Genomic DNA, 17,382 nt, shown 5'->3' with positions numbered 1-17,382 from the left:
GCCATTTTCTTTCAAACCACCACAATATGTCAATTTAGGATTAATGATTGATTGAATTGAATTCTCAAAACAGCCTCAGGTACTTTCCTCCTCATCCTCCTCACCTGGGAAGGAGACTGATGACCTCCAGCAATGTCAGAGGGCAGCAGAACCAGGAAGAAGCCCGCCAACCACCCAACTTCTGCCTCCTTAGTCTTACCTTGACACCCTCCAGGGTCTCAGAGTGACTGTCATTCCCCAAACACCTCTTACCTTGCTAGCATGAAATTAGCACAGAGAGGAAGACAGGCTTGCAGACTGCTATTTTCATTTATAGTTTTTACTTATTTACTTTATTAAAACAGGCAAGGTTTGAATATTATTAAAGTCTCTCAATACCAGGTCCCCAGCTAGGGGCATTATTCTAGTGTAGTAATGGAAGTTTTAATAGCAGGACTTAGCAGGGGGAGGGAAGCCACTCTGAACACGCTTTGGATGGTTAAACCTGCTCACCAATTGCTTCCTTTCACTGCACCCACCGTGGAATGAGCTGTCTCTGCTCTCACTTCTTCCACTTCCTGGAGATTGTGCTTCAGCATGGCCCCAACCCACAAATCCGGTCACCGTATACAGGGACCCTTGAAAGCCAAAACAAGCATCTCTCCTCATAAGTCCCCCTGACAGGCATCCATCGCCTTGATTCAAGTCTGTCTGACGCGGAGAACCGAAGAGGCGTCTCTTATGAGCCCCCCCCCCCCCCCCCCCCCGCAATGACCCGTCCATCCTGGAGAACATGCCAGAATACAGAGGAGACCCCTCCCACTCTTGGGGCAAACATCCTTGGCGTTCAAAACCAATAATGAATATGGATGGAAACAAGAAAACAGTGATGTGTGCCAGGAACATAAAGAGTAAATGATGGGAGTGCCCAGGGGATGTGGGTTAAGAGACAGAAGACAACAGCCTTCACCCGGTGGTCCGGACCAGAAGCCCCAGGCAGAAGGAACCAGAGCCGGAAGAGAGTCTGCTGGAGGGACGTAAGCATGGCAGGGGCTGGATCAGGGGTGGCTATGGGAAGGAGGACAGGGGCAAGCCAGAGGGAGAGAAAAGTTCTATTTTACACTTTTCAGTTTTTACCCCCCAACTCTGCCGCTGACGGCAGGTTATCCGCTGCTTTAAGAACCCTTCCCCTGTGTTAGCGTTCTGTTCCGAGAGCCTACAGTGGGGCCGGTCCACCGTGTTCCAGTCCCAACTGCTTCCTGGCATTCCACACCAGGGAGATGTTTTGTCTGCGCTTGCTCTTAAGACCCAAACAGACTAGGAATGGGAAACAACATCGCCAGCCAGACCCAGTTCTGCGTGCCCGTGCCCGTCAGTGTGGAGTGAGGATGCTCAGCTGCCAGCCGCTTCACAGAACCCTGGGCCCTGAGAACGTCACAGCGCCTGCATGGGGACACCTTGCGCATAATAAACAGCTCCATGCGGAGAAGCGGAAGTCTGTCATGTCAAGTGCTCAGCTGTCACAAGGATTCGATTAAGCGCTCGACAAATATTTGTTAAATTAATGAATAATGAACCACACAGCTCCCAGTTCCTCACGGGGACCATAGTTAGGGAATAAGGTCTGGGAAGGTTATAGATTTTTGTCCAGATTTCTCACATTTAAAATGTGCACTACTCGAGGTCAAACCAAGAGCCTCCACCTTCTATCACCAAGCTCTTAAATTCAGGATACGCTATTACAGAATGAATTAAGGAAATGTTTGTAATGAGCACACATCTCTGGTTGGGGAATAGAATGTGATAATTGTCATAGTTGATGTCTCCCCACGCAGCCACCAGATAATTATGTCATCCTGTCACAGCTTTTTGAGGTGAATACTGGCAGGCCCCTGAGGCACAGAGTGATTAACTTATTCAAAGTCTCTCCTTCCTTAGATTTTGGTAAAGCGGGGTTATCCTGTTCTTTGGAAAGCAGCATCTTCGCATTGCTGTGAATCCGTTTTGACGGCGGCTTCTGATGACAGCATCTACCATTAAGGTTTGCGACTCTGCTGTCTGTGACTAATGCAGCCATCAGCTCAGGTGTTTCAGGCCGTGCAAGGAAATGGATATTAAAAATGCACGTATGCCGATGTAAACCAGAAAACAGGGAGCCGCCTGAAACTTTCCAGGCGGCAGCGGAGAAAACAACCGCTTGTCCATATGCAAAAGAGGTTCTGTCACTAAGGAAACAGCCTGAGTTCCTTCGACAGTAATAGCTGTGATTGCAGAAAAGCACTTTGCCTTCTCTCTACACACATCCCCATTTGCAGAGATAAATCGCTTTTATTGCCATCTTCTCCCGGAGCTCGGTTACCCTCTCAAAGAGGTTATTGTTCATCAGGTTAGCTCAAATGTGTATCGTGAATGCTCTCACTAATTCTATAGCCCTGTACTTTTAACTTTATCTCTCCCATTAAGCTAAAGTCATTTTTAAAATAGTTTTGCATTTATTTATTATGCGTACACACACGAGTACGCATGTGCGCACACGAGCCATGGCTCGTGTGTAAAGATCAGAGGACAGTATGTAAGAGTAAGTTCTCTTCCTCCAACAAGTGAGACCTGGGGGTTGAACTCATGTCAGCAGGCTTGGCAGCAAGAGCCTTTACCCACTGAGCTATCACTGGCCCTAAATTTGTTCTTCAGTATGAAAAAGTGCCCAGTACTTCAGAGGAAAACTTGAACTATGGAAACAAGTCTAGCTGCATTTCATTTAATTTAAGGACGAGCCTAGAGGGACAGTTTGGTGGCCAAGAGCGCTTACTGCTCTTCCAGAGGACCTGAGCTTGGCTCCCAGCACTCATGTTGGACAGTTCTAAGTCACCTCCCACTACTGCAGCCCTAAGGGTCCCAGTGCCCTCTTCTGGCCTCTTTAGGTACACACACACACACACACACACACACACACACACACACCATAAATTTAAAAATAAACTAAATAAAAGAACTAACCATAGCGTTGTGTTCTATCCCCTTTGGGTTTGTTTGTTTGGAGTTATGTATGTGTGTTGTTGTTGTTCTTTTTCTTCCTCTTTCCCCTCTTTTTCTTTCTCATTATATGTATATGAGCATTTTGCCTACATATATATCTGTGTACCATGTGAGTGCCCGGTACCCCCAGAGGCCAGAAGACAGAGTCAGATCCCTTGGAACTAAAGTTATGGATGCTTGTGAGTTGTCATGTGGATACTGGGGATCAAACCCAGGTCCTCTGGAGGAGTAGTCAGTGCTCCTAACTGCTGAGTCATCTCTCCAGCTCCTTCCTTATTCTTTGAGTGCACAGAAGTCAGAGGCAGTAAAAGACTCTCCTCCGTCTGCCTCCCTAATGACTCACTTGAGTCCACTTGGGTAAGCCAGGACTCTCTGCCACAGCCGGGAGTGTGCCCAGCAGTTGGCATTGGTCTTGTTCCTGCTCATTCCTGAGAAAGATCTCTTTCTCTTCCAAGGTCCCTACAAGCGAAAGTTATTCTCCATGTTGTTCTTCTCTTCCTCCTCCTCCTCCTTCCTCAGGTAATCTCTGTGACGCCTTAGAAGGCATAGTTATTTCTTCCTGTTCACCCAGTAACATCTAAGTACACTAACATGGCACAGCAGCTGTGATTTTTGTTTGGCGAGGTCTATTTTATTTATCTTTGTGGTCTGCACTAGGTGATTTCCTCATAGCTGTCACAAACCAGGTAACCATGGAAGAGAGGGTTACTTTGTTTCACAGTTCAGTACAACCCATCCTGGTGGTCCTAGAGGCCCCTAGCCACATTGTAGCCACGCTCTGGAAGCTAAGAGAGACCAAAGCTTGCGCTCTGCTTGCTTTCTCCTGTTTATTAAGTTTAGGATCTCAGGCCACAGGATGAAGCCATTCACGGTTAGGGGAATCTCCCTACCTTGGTTACCCTAATCTTGGCACTTCCCTGTGGACATGTCCACAAGTTCGACTTCTGGGTGATCTAGATCCTGTTACGTTCTATGGATTTGACAGTCAATGTGACCTTTACAGTTCCCCAGAGCCAAGGTTTGTTACTTGGGCTTGGAGGCCAAGCATGCTACTAGTCCTGCTATTACTGATTCATAGTAACATAGGGCTCAGGGAGGTTTTAGGGACCACACTTCTGCTTCTTAGTTGTCATAACACTCAGATTCATTGTTCTTGTCCTCTATTGTAACAGTACTCTTAGTTTGGGGCTAGAAACATTCACATTCATAGTGAAGAATAAAGGCCAAGTTCCTCTGTAGTCAGTCACGATCACATGACTCACTTCTGGCCAGTGGGATACATCATGTCATGTGATAGTCTCAGAACCCCTCCTAAAAGAGGTGTGAGTCCACCTACTCTTTCTTCCTTACCCCTCTCCACTGTGACTGCTTGGAATGCAAAGTCCATGGGTAGAGCTCAGCAGCCCCTTGGGGCCATGGAGTGAAATACAGATGAGAGAGATGGTTGCATGTTAAAATAAAGATCTTCACGGAAAGAAGTCACAGGTCATCAATTCCAGTCCTGGAATTCTTTTTTTAAAATATTTATTTATTTTATTATATATACAATATTCTGTCTGCGTGTATGCCTGTAGTCCAGAAGAGAGCAACGGAGCTCATTACAGATAGTTGTGAGCCATGTGGTTGCTGGGAATTGAACTCAGGACCTTTGGAAGAGCAGGCAATGCTCTTAACCACTGAGCCATCTCTCCAGCCCCCAGTCCTGGAATTCTATAGAAAGAAAAATTCCTGTGTTGTCAAAGGTGACATGAAAGTAGGAGGGGGTCAGCTTGGGAAGATGGTTTCAGCAGGAGAAGACAGGGTAAGGGAGGTGTAAAGGAAGGACCAAAATTCATTGTAGGCAAGCGTTCATACATACATACACACATGTGGATATATGTGTGTTTGTATCATATATACACATAAACATGTGGATATATGTGTGTTTGTATCATATATACACATAAACATGTGGATATATGTGTGTTTGTATCATATATATACATACATACACATATTGAGATACACACACACATATAAATACATACACACACAGGAGAGAGAGGGAGGGAGGGAGAGGGAGAGGGAGAGCTAGATAGGATTTGTATCAATTTGACACAAGCTAAAGTCATCTTCTGGGGACCTCAACTAAGAAAATGCTTTCATATGGTCGGGCTGTAGGCAAGCCTATAGGGCATTTTCTTTGTTAGTGATTGATGGGGAGGATTCAGCCCATTGTGAGTGGTGCCATCCCCAGGTTGGTGGTCCTGCATTCTGTAAGACAGCTGGCTGAATAAGCCATGGGGAGCATGCCAGTAAGCAGGACCTCTCCGTGGTCTCTGCATCAGCTCCTGCGTCTAGGTCCCTGCCCTTTTTGAGTTCCTGTCCTGACTTCCTTTGATGATGAACAGGGATTTGGAAGCATAAGCTAAATAAACCCTTCCCTTCACAAGCTGCTTTGGTCATGGTGCCTCATCACAGCAATAGTAACCCTAGCTAAGAAATACATGTATGGCACTTTCAAAGGACAAAAAATAAAAAATCCAAAGAAAATTTTCTGGGTTTCCTAAGCTATGGCTCTGTGGAGTGTGACTGGGGCTTTCATTACAACTGGGCCTAATCTGGGGAGCAGATTTTCTGCCTCTCAAGGGGAGTGTTTTCTAACATTCCATTGTAATATTTGAGAACTAAAACCCTTCCTTCAAAGGTTTATGTGAGTCTTACCAAGAGCCTCTCAATTAGAAAATCAAATGTATCACTGATTCCTCTCTCTCCTGGGCTCCCTCTTCCTGGAAGTGACAGGGACTACGCCGAGTCCCACCTGCATTTTCCTTGGTCTCTGTTGTGTTGTTCAGCCTTTGTCTTCTTTACATTAGAGAGGCTGTGTAGACAGAGCAGCCAGCAGGGTTGACTTCTCTACCAGCCTGATGACCCCATCACTGGACCTCCAGGGAGGAGCAAAGGCGAGAGGCTTTCTGATGTGGGATTCCCCTCTGTATGCTATGAACATATTTTATTATCATTGGTTAATAAAGAAGCTGTTTTGGCCAATGGCTTAGTAGAGTAAAACCAGGGGGGAAATCACAGATTAATAGACATGGGTTAATTTAGGATGTAAGAATTAGCTAGAGATATGCCTAAGCTATTGGCCTAGCAGTATTATAATTAATATATTTTCTGTGTGAATATTCGGGTCTGAGCAGTCAGAAAACGAGGGAGCAGTCTCTGCCTACATCTTTCCCTGACAGCCATCTGCTCAGTGACGGTAGAGCAGATTCTCGGTCACCAGGTAGTGGAATCTGAGCAGCGGATGACACTGAGCACACCTGGGAAGTAAGGAACCGGTGGGTGAGAGGTGCTGGCCTCCCTACAGAGAGACAGAGCCCGAGAAATTCAGCCCTTGCCAACTTCAGTTGGGGAGTAGCACGGATGAGGAGAGCGTTTGGATGGAGCGGAGTTTCTCAACATAGGCTGAGCCATGCATGACTTCATCCTAGGAAACGGAGTCACACCCAATGGCACAGGCACATAAGAGCCATGTGGACAGTGGCAGACTTGAAGTGTGGAGAGTTAAATACCCAATGTTCATATTTAAGAAGACAGGCATTTGAGGGGAATAAATGAGCAATGCATTGTACTCCGGCCTCGGTGACAGCATGCTGATCATGCTAAAAGTGTAATGACATCCCTTTATCCATCCCTTTATCACATGGCAGAAGAAGTGTTGGTAGACTAGTAAGTGAAATTACCAGGCGTGAGTGAGAAGGAAATGCAAAAGATGCAACAAACCTGCTTAGGAATTTATTGGGGGGGGTGTGAAGGCCTGATGAAGTCGGTGTGCAGGGTGGGGAGAGGGAGAGAAAGAGAGAGAGAGAGAGAGAGAGAGAGAGAGAGAGAGGAAAGAGAGGGGAGGTGGAGAGAGAGAGAGAGAGAGAGAGAGAGAGAGAGAGCTTGAAGACGGTGTGTCCAGCTTTTAACGGCAGTCTAGTGCATGCGTGGTGGTGGGGGGGTTGACATCATGGCTGCGTCATACGCAGATGACGGAACTCATGCATGTGTGCAAGGGCTCACGCAGCTGCATCAGACATAAATGATGCATCCATGCTGCACGTGGGTCACACAGGGTCCTTTAAGATTCAAGGAGCCATTAGGGACTTCTGCCCTGAGGGCTTGTCCACACATGCGTAGCCCTAGAACCCGGAAGTGTGAGCCATGTTGTGCGGCTGAATCGTTACAGTAAGAATGTGGCACAGTCATAGGAGATCCACCAGGGTCTTTCTTACTCTGTATGCTGCCATGAACCACGTGCAGGTAGGCAGAGAGCTGGGTAGATGGTATATGAGAAGCATCCTACTTGGGGGTCGGGGAAGACTGACAAGGTGACAGATTAAAAACATGAGGGATGGTTGATATTATCTAAGAAAGAAAATTAACTAGTGCCAGTTAAATAATTGAGACAAAACTGCCTCAGCCACTGACTGAGATCCAGGAACAATGCCATGTGTGTTGGAGAGGCCCTAGTACATGCTCATGAAAATGGCCTTGGTACACCATCTGTCTGCTCCACTCAAGGTACTGTGAACTGTTGTAAAAGGAGCCACGGGCGCTTTCTGCCCACCCAGCTCCCGGATACCTGGCTAGCTTATACCCCGAAATAACAACATATAAATTATATTCATTTAAACACGGCCTGGCCCATTATTTCTAGCCTCTTATTGGCTAACTCTCACACATGAGTTTAACCCATCTCCATTAATGTGTATTGCCACTTGACTGTGACTTACCGGCATGAGACTAACCAGGATGCATCTTGGAGAGGAGAGCCATGCCGTCTTCCTGACTCTGCTTTCTTTCTCCCAGCATTTTGTTTGGTCTACTCCACCTATCTAAATTCTGCCCTATCAAAAAGCCAAGGAAGTTTCTTTATTTGACCAATGAGAGCAACACATAGAAAGAAGACCCTCCTACACCATTTCCCCTTTTTCTGTTTAAACAAAAAGGAAGGCTTTAATTTTAACATAGTAAAATTACATATAACAAAACAGTTATCAAGCAAGAATTAGTTACAATATTTATATCTATTTTATCTTTTATCTTAACTAAGGAAATCTATAACTATAACCATTCTTCAACTCTATCAAAGACTCTTTCTCTGGAATCATAGGTATAAATGAGCACTTTCTTCTCTAAGTTGATTTTGGTCATGGAGTTCTATCCCATCAACAGAAACATAACTAATACAGGCCTCATGCATGTGAGCCAAGGCCTGGTCAATAGTCCTATCATATTATATAATATATAAAGTATCTAAGGGATGCTAGGACTAGCATATTATATAATATATAAAGTATCTAAGGGATGCTAGGACTAGCATATTATATAATATTTAAAGTATCTAAGGGATGCTAGGACTAGCATATTATATAATATATAAAGTATCTAAGGGATGCTAGGACTAGCATATTATATAATATATAAAGTATCCAAGGGAAGCTAGGACTAGCATATTATATAATATATAAAGTATCCAAGGGATGCTAGGACTAGCATATTACATAATATATAAAGTATCCAAGGGATGCTAGGACTAGCATATTATATAATATATAAAGTATCCAAGGGATGCTAGGACTAGCATATTATATAATATATAAAGTATCCAAGGGATGCTAGGACTAGCATATTATATAATATATAAAGTATCCAAGGGATGCTAGGACTTTGTTTCCGGCATCCATTGCTGTCGATAGCTATTGTCCTCATTCTATCCCAAGCATGGCAAATTGCTGTATTGACAAAAACCATTGCTCTGGAACAATGTGCAGGCATAGATGGACAATCCAATTAGCCTCATTTGAACCTCAGTGACCTTCCAGGTGAACAGAGTTGATACAGTGATCGTTCCTTCTGGTCATCCCTTGGGGAAGGGAGTAAGAGGGGCGAAGTCAATGACATAGAACCCAGGAGTCAGGTGAGAAGGTGAAGCAGACTCATTTATTGCAGATATGGAGTTGACCTGCGTCACTGGTCTCCTGATATCACCAGTCACTAGACCCAGTGGCGGACTCTAGGTCCGCTCAAGGGAAAGTTAGCAGTGCGCATGCTCTTATTAGCAAGTCTGCTCGGATTTCCACTTGGGCTGTGTAACTGGTTGAAATCGGTCGACTGGCTTCCTTATCCATATATTGACAATCCAATTAGCCTCATTTGAACCTTCGGTGACCTTTCAGGTGAGCAGAGTGAACTCCCGTGCCCTGTGACTAGAAGCCAATTCTTCAATGGTGTTATCAAGCCATAACTTCAAGGTACTTCATCCGGGACCAAGGAGATGGAGAGGTCAGAAGCTAAAGGTCATCCTCAGCTACAGAGTGAGCTCAAGGCCAGACCGGTTTCCACGAGACTGTCTAAAAGGAAAAGAAAAAGACGCACAAACTCAACTAACCAGGTACGGTTGATGTGGTCACTTCCGCCCTGGAGGGACCCAAACAACTCCACAGAAAAACCTGCATGGATCCAAAGCCATCAGCCCTTCCCTAAAAGAACATAAAAGAGTTGCATCGTCACCTAACACATTTTCACGGCTTTCACCCCTAGATCACACACACACACACACACACACACACACACACACACACACACACACGTCACGTCCACAGTGATTCTCTCCAATCATCCCTAATACTTCCTTCAGTCTTAACTAAGCTTGAAAGATGGTATTCCCGCTGGGAGAGCACGGAGGAAGAATAAGCTGTAAGAATTGTAATGATTTCAGCCACAGAAAGCTGATACTTCTGTGTTCTAGGGGTCCTGCAGGTACAGACAAGCCCTGAGGCAACAGTGCCTAATGGCCCCCGGGAATGTTAACCCCCCTCCCCATGATGCACATTAGACTCAGCTAAGCCCTTGTGTACAGGCGTGAGCCCTGTCATCTGTGTAGGATGTAGCCAAGTCAACCTCCTATGCGCATGCGCTAGGCAGCTTTTAAAAGCTGACCGCTCTCCTCTCTTCCTCCCTCTCTCTCTCTCTCTCTCTCTCTCTCTCTCTCTCTCTCTCTCTCTCTCTCTCTTTCTCTCTCTCTCTCTCTCCCTCCCCACAGACTTCCCAGGCCTGTGCACGCCCCATCTAACAAACTCCTAAGCGGGTTTGTGGCGCATTCCGTGTTTTCTCACTCGCGCCAGGTAATTTTAAGAGGACATGTCTGGTAAGGAGGTCTTTGCTACTGACATCTCTACTGGAACAGGCTCTGTAAGGATGGAAAAGAGATGGGAAAGAGCTGGGGAGAAGGGAGGGGACGGTGGAAAACAGGCCTCTGTCACCGTAATCCTGTTCTTTCTGCTGCCAGTTGTGGTCTACCGAGGCCCAGATGAGGAAACGTGACACAGACCTAAACCTCAAACCCACGATCGCAGTCAGGTTAAGGGAAGCGACGGCCACAAATGATGTAGCTGCCTTTGATGGTGAGCCATGAGAATTATCTTCCTCAGAGCTGGGGGTGGGGCCCAGTGGCGGAGCAGCTGGTATGGTATGCACAAGGCTCCAAGTCTAATACCCAGCTCAGAAAAGAAGGGAGGGGAGGGAGAGAGACAAAGAAGGAGGGGAGGGAGGGAGGGAGGGAAGAAGGAAAGAAGGAAGGGACTCAGCAGGAGTGAAAATAGGTAAGAGAAATTAATGGGGGCAATGAGAACATCTTTGTTTTCTATTGCTGTGAAGAGACACCATGACCACAGCAACTCTTACAAAGCGAAACATTGAATTGGGGTGGCTCACTTACAGTTTCAGAGATTCAGTCCATTATCATCATGGCAGGGAGCATGGCAGCACGCAAGGAGATGTGTTGCTGGCTGCATCTTGGCTTGCAGGAAACAGGAGGCCAACTGTCACTGGGCGGTATCCTGAGGATAGCAAACCTCAAAGTCTGCCCCCGCACACTTCCTCCAACAAGGTCATAGCGATTCCAACAAAGCCACACCTAATAGTGCCACTCCATATGAGATTATGGGGGTCAATTATATTCAAACTACCACAGAGAGTGATCACAGAATGTGTGTGTGTGTGTAATTATGGAATAATAAGCAAAAAATGAAAATAATAAAATGGGAACCACCCACAACGTCCAGAGATCATAGCACGGATGTATAGCACATTCACGACAGAACACTGTAGTCTGCTTTCTCTTGCCATGATGAATACCATCACCAAAGCAGCTTGGGGAGGAGAGGGCTTGTTTCATCTATAGGTTACACTCCATCACAAAGAGAAGTCAGGGCAAGAACTCAGGGCAGGAACCTGGAGGCAAGAGCTAAAGCAGAGGCCATGGAGGAACACTGTTTCCTGGCTTACACCTTCATGGCTTGCTCAGTTTTCTCTCTTATTCAACCAGGACCACCTGCCCAGGCATGTCAGGGTTCACAGGGAGCTGGGTCCTCCCACATCAATCAATAATAAAGAAAATGCCCTACAAACTTGCCTATAGGCCGATCTGATGGGGACACTTTTGAAACTGAGGTTCTCCTAAAATAATCCAAGCTTGTGTTAAGCTAACAAAAAACTAACCAAAACATAGACTTTAAATAAGCCAATTTACAACAAAACAAACATCAATGGAATTATAGCATTCAAAGAGAGTGTTAAACTAACAAAAAAAACTAACCAAAACATAGACTTTAAATAAGCCAATTTACTACAAAACAAACATCAATGGAATTAAAACATTCAAAGAGAGTGTTAAACTAACAACAACAAAAAAAAACTAACCAAAACATAGACTTTAAGCCAATTTATAACAAAACAAACATCAATGGAATTAAAGCATTCAGAGAGAGGGAGAGCCAATGAGGTGGTCAGAGGGTAGAGACTGTCAAGCCGGCTGTCCTGAGACTCATTCCCAGGAACACAGGGTGAAAGAGGAGAGCCAATTCGCTTGAGTTGCTCTCCGCCCACCACTCACATACATACGCTGATACACATGTACACAGCCCCCCAAATAAATAAACGTAATAAAAATTAAAGAAAAAAAGAATCCTTGAGCAAAGAAGAGCCAAGACTATCATTTTAGATAACTCTCTGAAAGGCAGAAGTGAGCAGAGGGGTAGGAGGAACTACCATGGAGGACAGGACAGACGCAGGACAGTGGAGGGACAGAGGGACAGAGAGATGTCCAGGAGACCGTGCACAGGGCACTGAAGCATGTGAGAAACAGCAAGAGAGAGGAACAGCGCCCGGCTTTAGCTGCTCCGAAGGACATGCCGGAATGGGAGGAAGACTTGGGAGGAGGGCTGGGACGAGAGACATGGCACTTGGCTCATCACGTTTGGGCTGCAGGCTTCCTCTCCCCATCTCTATTCTCGTACCAGCTCCACTTCTGGGCATGTGGCTCCGACCTAGGTGACCGGTTGCGGTACCAGGCAATGTGCACATGCGCACATTCACTGGAGCAGCTGGCGCTCCACTAGAGGGCAGCCGTGGCCTAAGACAGGCTGAGCTTTTCCCCTCCTTTCTCTACTCCAGACAAAGTTTTAGTACCTGGCCCTGGGGGATCGTCCCTCATGAGTGTCTTGAGTAGCTGGGACGGCGGTTGCATCCCACCCAACTCTGTTTGGATTTCTCAGCCTTCCCCTCTTTCTTAGAAGTGAGCCTAAGAAGCTCTGAGATGATGGCCTAAAGGAAGGATTCCAATGTGAGGTGAGAGGAGCCCTGGGGACTCTGAGTTTCTCGTTCTTAGTTCTATTTTGTGCCCTTCCTCACACGATCAAAGAAATCCAACCTCCTTCACCCAGACCTTTTCTCGATGGAGTTGGGTTTCTGTCACTTGCTACTGGAAGAGACCTGAGTAGCACAGACTTGTGTCAGCCACCTGCAGACACACTAAACGGCAGGCATTGTCGTCTGTGTCATGACGAATAGCGGTAAGGTTTAGAAAGGCACAGAACATGCTCAGAGACTCAGGACTAACCATCTGCAGCTCCAATTCAGGGTCCAGCAGCCAAGTCCATAACCACCGCGTTGATCATCGTTAACTCTCTGCTCTGTGACCAACACACGTGCATGCAGGGACGCTTTCTTTTATAAGAGCTGCCGTGGTCGTGGTGTCTCTTTGAAACAATAGAAGACTGATTGAAACACATACTTATTTGCCATCTGTGTTTCTTCTTTTGAGAACTGTCTGTCTATCAGCCCATCAACTGATTGATTGGATTAATTTGGCCATTTAACTTTTGAAATCCTTGAAATATTCTAGAGAGTAACCCCTATTTGACATGTACTTGGAGATTTGTTCTCTTCTGTGCCCTCTCTCTCCACACTGCTGACAGTCCTCCTTTGTCATACAGGAGTTTTATCATTTATCCCGTTTGTCAGCTCCTGAGAATTTTTTCCTGAGCTGTGAGAGTCCTTTCCAGAATGTTCTTGCCTCTTCCCAAATTGTCAAGTGTTTTCCTCGGAGTTTTTGGGTCTAACATTAAGGTCTTGGATCTGTGTTGAGTTAGGTTTTATGCAGGGTAAGGGATATGTACCTAGGTTCATTTTGCTGCATTCACGTGTCTTGTTTTCCCAGCATCCATTGTGGAAAAGGCTGTCCTTTTTCCAGAGTATATTGTGTTAAAACATTGGTGGCTAGGATAACTTATGGGTCCTTATTCCATTGGTCCACAGGATTATTGTTCTGCCAGGGCTGTGCTGTTACTGTGGCTCTGTGGTATAATTTGACATCAGACAATCAACATTCAGCATTAAAAAAAAAACTTCTTTATTGAATCTTTGGGAGGTTTCACATCATGCACCCAATTCTGATGAACATTTAGCATTGTAAAGTATGCCTCCTTGGATTTTTTGGACTTGGACTTCACAAAATTGTACCACCATCACCAATATTTAATCCCAGATACTCTCACTACCCCAAAGCACTCCCACACCTGTTATCAATCACCCCTTCCTCTCTCTTCCCTCCAGCTGCTAGCACCACGCATCCTCTCTCTCCATCTCTTGCTTTCCCTTTCTCTAGAGAGGGATGGGACCTAGGAGCTTACGTGTGTGGGCAAACCCCTTACCTATTGAGCTTAATCTCTTTTAGCTCTCTGTGACAGGGTCTCAGTCAGCTAGGCTGGCCTCGAACTCATTCTGCAACTCAGGCAGACCTTGAACTTGCCATCCTCCAGCCTTGGCCACCTATGCAGCTTCTGTTCTCTGTTTCTGAGTATTAGCCTAGGCCAGGCATTTCATACGGTTGGCTTTGTCGAATCTGTGGACTTCTGTGTCTTGCTCCTTCCACTAAGCATGTTGTCAAGGTTTATGCACCGTGTAGGAAGTGAAACTTTGTTCCTGTTCCTGTCTAATAGTGTTCCATGGTCTAGGCATGCCATAATGTCACTTCTTGCTTATCTATTGGCTGTCATGAACAGTGCCTGCTATAGACAATCATGTTCTTTTTTTAAAAAAAAAATTTATCTATTTATTTATTATGTATACAGTATTTATTCTGTCTGTTTGTACACCTGCAGGCCAGAAGAGGGCACCAGACCCCATTACAGATGGTTGTGAGTCACCATGTGGTTGCTGGGAATTGAACTCAGGACTTTTGGAAGAGAAGGCAATGCTCTTAACCACTGAGCCATCGCTCCAGCCCTGGGACACTAATCCTTATACCTCACATGCCCCTGTCCCCAAATGACCGTTTCCCACCCTCTCCACTCCCTGAATGCATCCCACACACTTCACCAACTCTGCATTGAGCTCATGACCTTGATTCTCATCTTACCAGGACAATAAAAACTGCTGGTAAAAAATTTCGTTCTTATTTGATTTACCAAATGACTGTCACATGTACCCCTTGGCACGCACTGTCCCTGCCTCTATCCAAGGCCGTCCCCCGGCCGTGATTGAGGTTCACTCCCTCTTGTCCACCCAGCAGCTTTGGCCTTCCCATTGCCACTTCCTCCTCCCGTGTCTCCAACCCCCGCCTCACTGCAGCCCTTTCTGTGGACAAGCAAACAACCAGAGAAAAGCAGCCTCCTTTCCCACCTTTCCACGCTAATTGGAGTTAGTCCTCTGTTGTGTGTAGCCACAAAAGTCCCAATTAAGACAGGACACCTAGAGAGGGGTCCCTGCAAACAGCCTGTGGTTGGTATTTTCACTCCCGTGTCACACAGAGCAGCACAGTGGGACTCACAAAGATTAAACAACATGCTTAGAGTCTGCAACATCTCCCTGCTCAGGGCAACGAAACCACCCTTCCTCTCTGCTTTTCCGTGTGCCGTCGTGTCCCCTGCAATCATTCCATTTTCCTGGGAAATCTCTGGAATCATCCATCTTTCCTCCTTGTTTCTGACCGCAACCATCCTGCTTTCGGGTAGAACTGTCCTTCCCAGGTTTACTGCCGACCCTCCTAGTGACGATTCTGCGGGCCACAGGACAGCCACTCCTGGCTGACCATCTAGTCACTCTTGACACAGTGGATTCTTTTAGGAACCCTTAAGGGGGGGAGGTGGTCTTTACATTCCCTAATTCTAAGGCCTCTAGAAGGGGCGTGTTCATTTCTCAATGCTCCTCCTACCTCAGTAGGTCTGGGTTTTTGCTTGGAGTTCAGTCCTTCAGCCTCTCCCTTTTCTTGTCTGCACTGAGCCCCTAAGAAATATCATCTTCCTTCATGTTTTAAATGCCATCTGCATGCTGATAAATGTCCAGTTTCTCCACCAAACTGCAGAGGAGGATATTGAAGCATCCAGACAACACCCTACACGGGTCATCTAAAAGACTTCTCAGGTGCACTGGCCCCCACAGAGCAGTGATGTCCCAACCAACCTGCTCATCCCAGTCCTTCCATGGGCACCCCCAGCACTCGGCCCAGCTTCTGTCACTCACTCTCTTCTGCCAGGTTTGCACAGATCTCAGTGACTCCTCCCTACACCCTCCACTACCCCAGACCTTGACCCGAACCTCACCTCTTCGATCATTTCCATAGCTTCTTTAGAACACGCAAATGCCTTAAAATATAAATCATAAATATATTTAAGTTTTTAAAAAAAAAATAATGTAAATCAGCCCTTGTCACTCAGCTGTTCATACCTTTCCCGTCACACACAGGACAACATCCAAAGTCCTCACCGGGACTCAGGCTCTCTGTGACTAGGGCTTAGCCTCTCTTCCACCTCATTCCCTCCTACTCTCCCCTCCCACTCTGCTCCAGGCACACTGGCCTTTCCTCGTGCTGCCCAGGGCCTTTGCACAGGCTCTTTTCATCAGGTTTGGTTTGTTGTTTATTTAATTCTCAGTCCCAGTGCTGGCCACCTTATGAACCCTTGCTGTCTGCTCCACTGCTCATGCTCCTCGGTTCCTCCACGACGTGTTATCACAGGCTTCTCAATTCGCATTTGTTATCATCTTCCCTTCTCAAACACAAGCGCTTTTGGGTAGAGGGCTCCAGTGTGCTTCCTCTTATGCCTCTTATGCATCGGATTTTCAATAAGCAATTATGGAGCAACAGTCCAGTTGTCAGGTGGTGTCTGAAGCACCACGATTCTAGAAGGAAATAAACAAAGTTCTTGCTCACTCTACCTGTAAAGCCGGGACTGGAATAGAAACAGTGCTGAAGAATTATCTAGTCAAGTGTTGTTGAAGCATATAGAGGACAGGGAGATTGGTTTTGCTTGGGGGGGATGCTCTTCACACTGGAGGGGGGAAGAGGGGAAGAGGGGAAGAGGGGGTGGGTTTTCAGGCCAGCCTTGAACTTGCCAGGAGAGAAACCTGAGAAGCACGCGGCAAACACAGAAAAGAAGCTGCCCGCCCCGCCCACCCCTTGCCGCCCCCCCCTCACTATGCCCCGCCCCCTATGCCCCGCCCCCTGCCACCATGCTTTCCTAGTTTCTAAGTTTCTCTCTTGCCTTTTGAACCCCAAGTTGGTCTCTGCTGTCCTTCTGTGTCTCCCTGTTCCCACTCCATTCTGACCTTCAGCAAGGGGAAGATGACAGCTCCCATTAGTTGGTCCTGGCTTCTCAGGCCACAGGCGTTTTCTGCCATAACTGTCATAAACCTCGCACGCGGTCCAGGTATAGCTGGAAAATGACTGAAACCCACCGCACAACCGTCTCACGTGACCACAGTGTCACATGAGCACATGCACTTAAATGACTTGACACTTTTACATTTACGTAAAATTCCGCTTACAAAAGCAAGACAGCAAAGCAAGGGAGAGTGTTTAACACCCAGTAGTGAATAGTAGTACATGAAAGAATGGTTGTATGAAATAATGAAGTGGATTTAACCAATTTACAAACACATTCCTAGAGTTTTTTTGCAAGTAGTTATTTTGAATCTGAGACACATTTTCCCTTAGAAGCAATGTCGTGAACGGCACTTAGTGCCCAGAATTCCCACTAAGACCATTTAGCCCATAAT

Source organism: Myodes glareolus, chromosome 26 (genome assembly GCF_982192425.1).
Source record: "Myodes glareolus chromosome 26, mMyoGla1.1, whole genome shotgun sequence".
In the NCBI taxonomy this organism is placed as follows: domain Eukaryota; kingdom Metazoa; phylum Chordata; class Mammalia; order Rodentia; family Cricetidae; genus Myodes; species Myodes glareolus.
The sequence above is the reverse complement of the archived record's forward strand: the minus strand, read 5'-3'. Positions refer to the sequence as shown.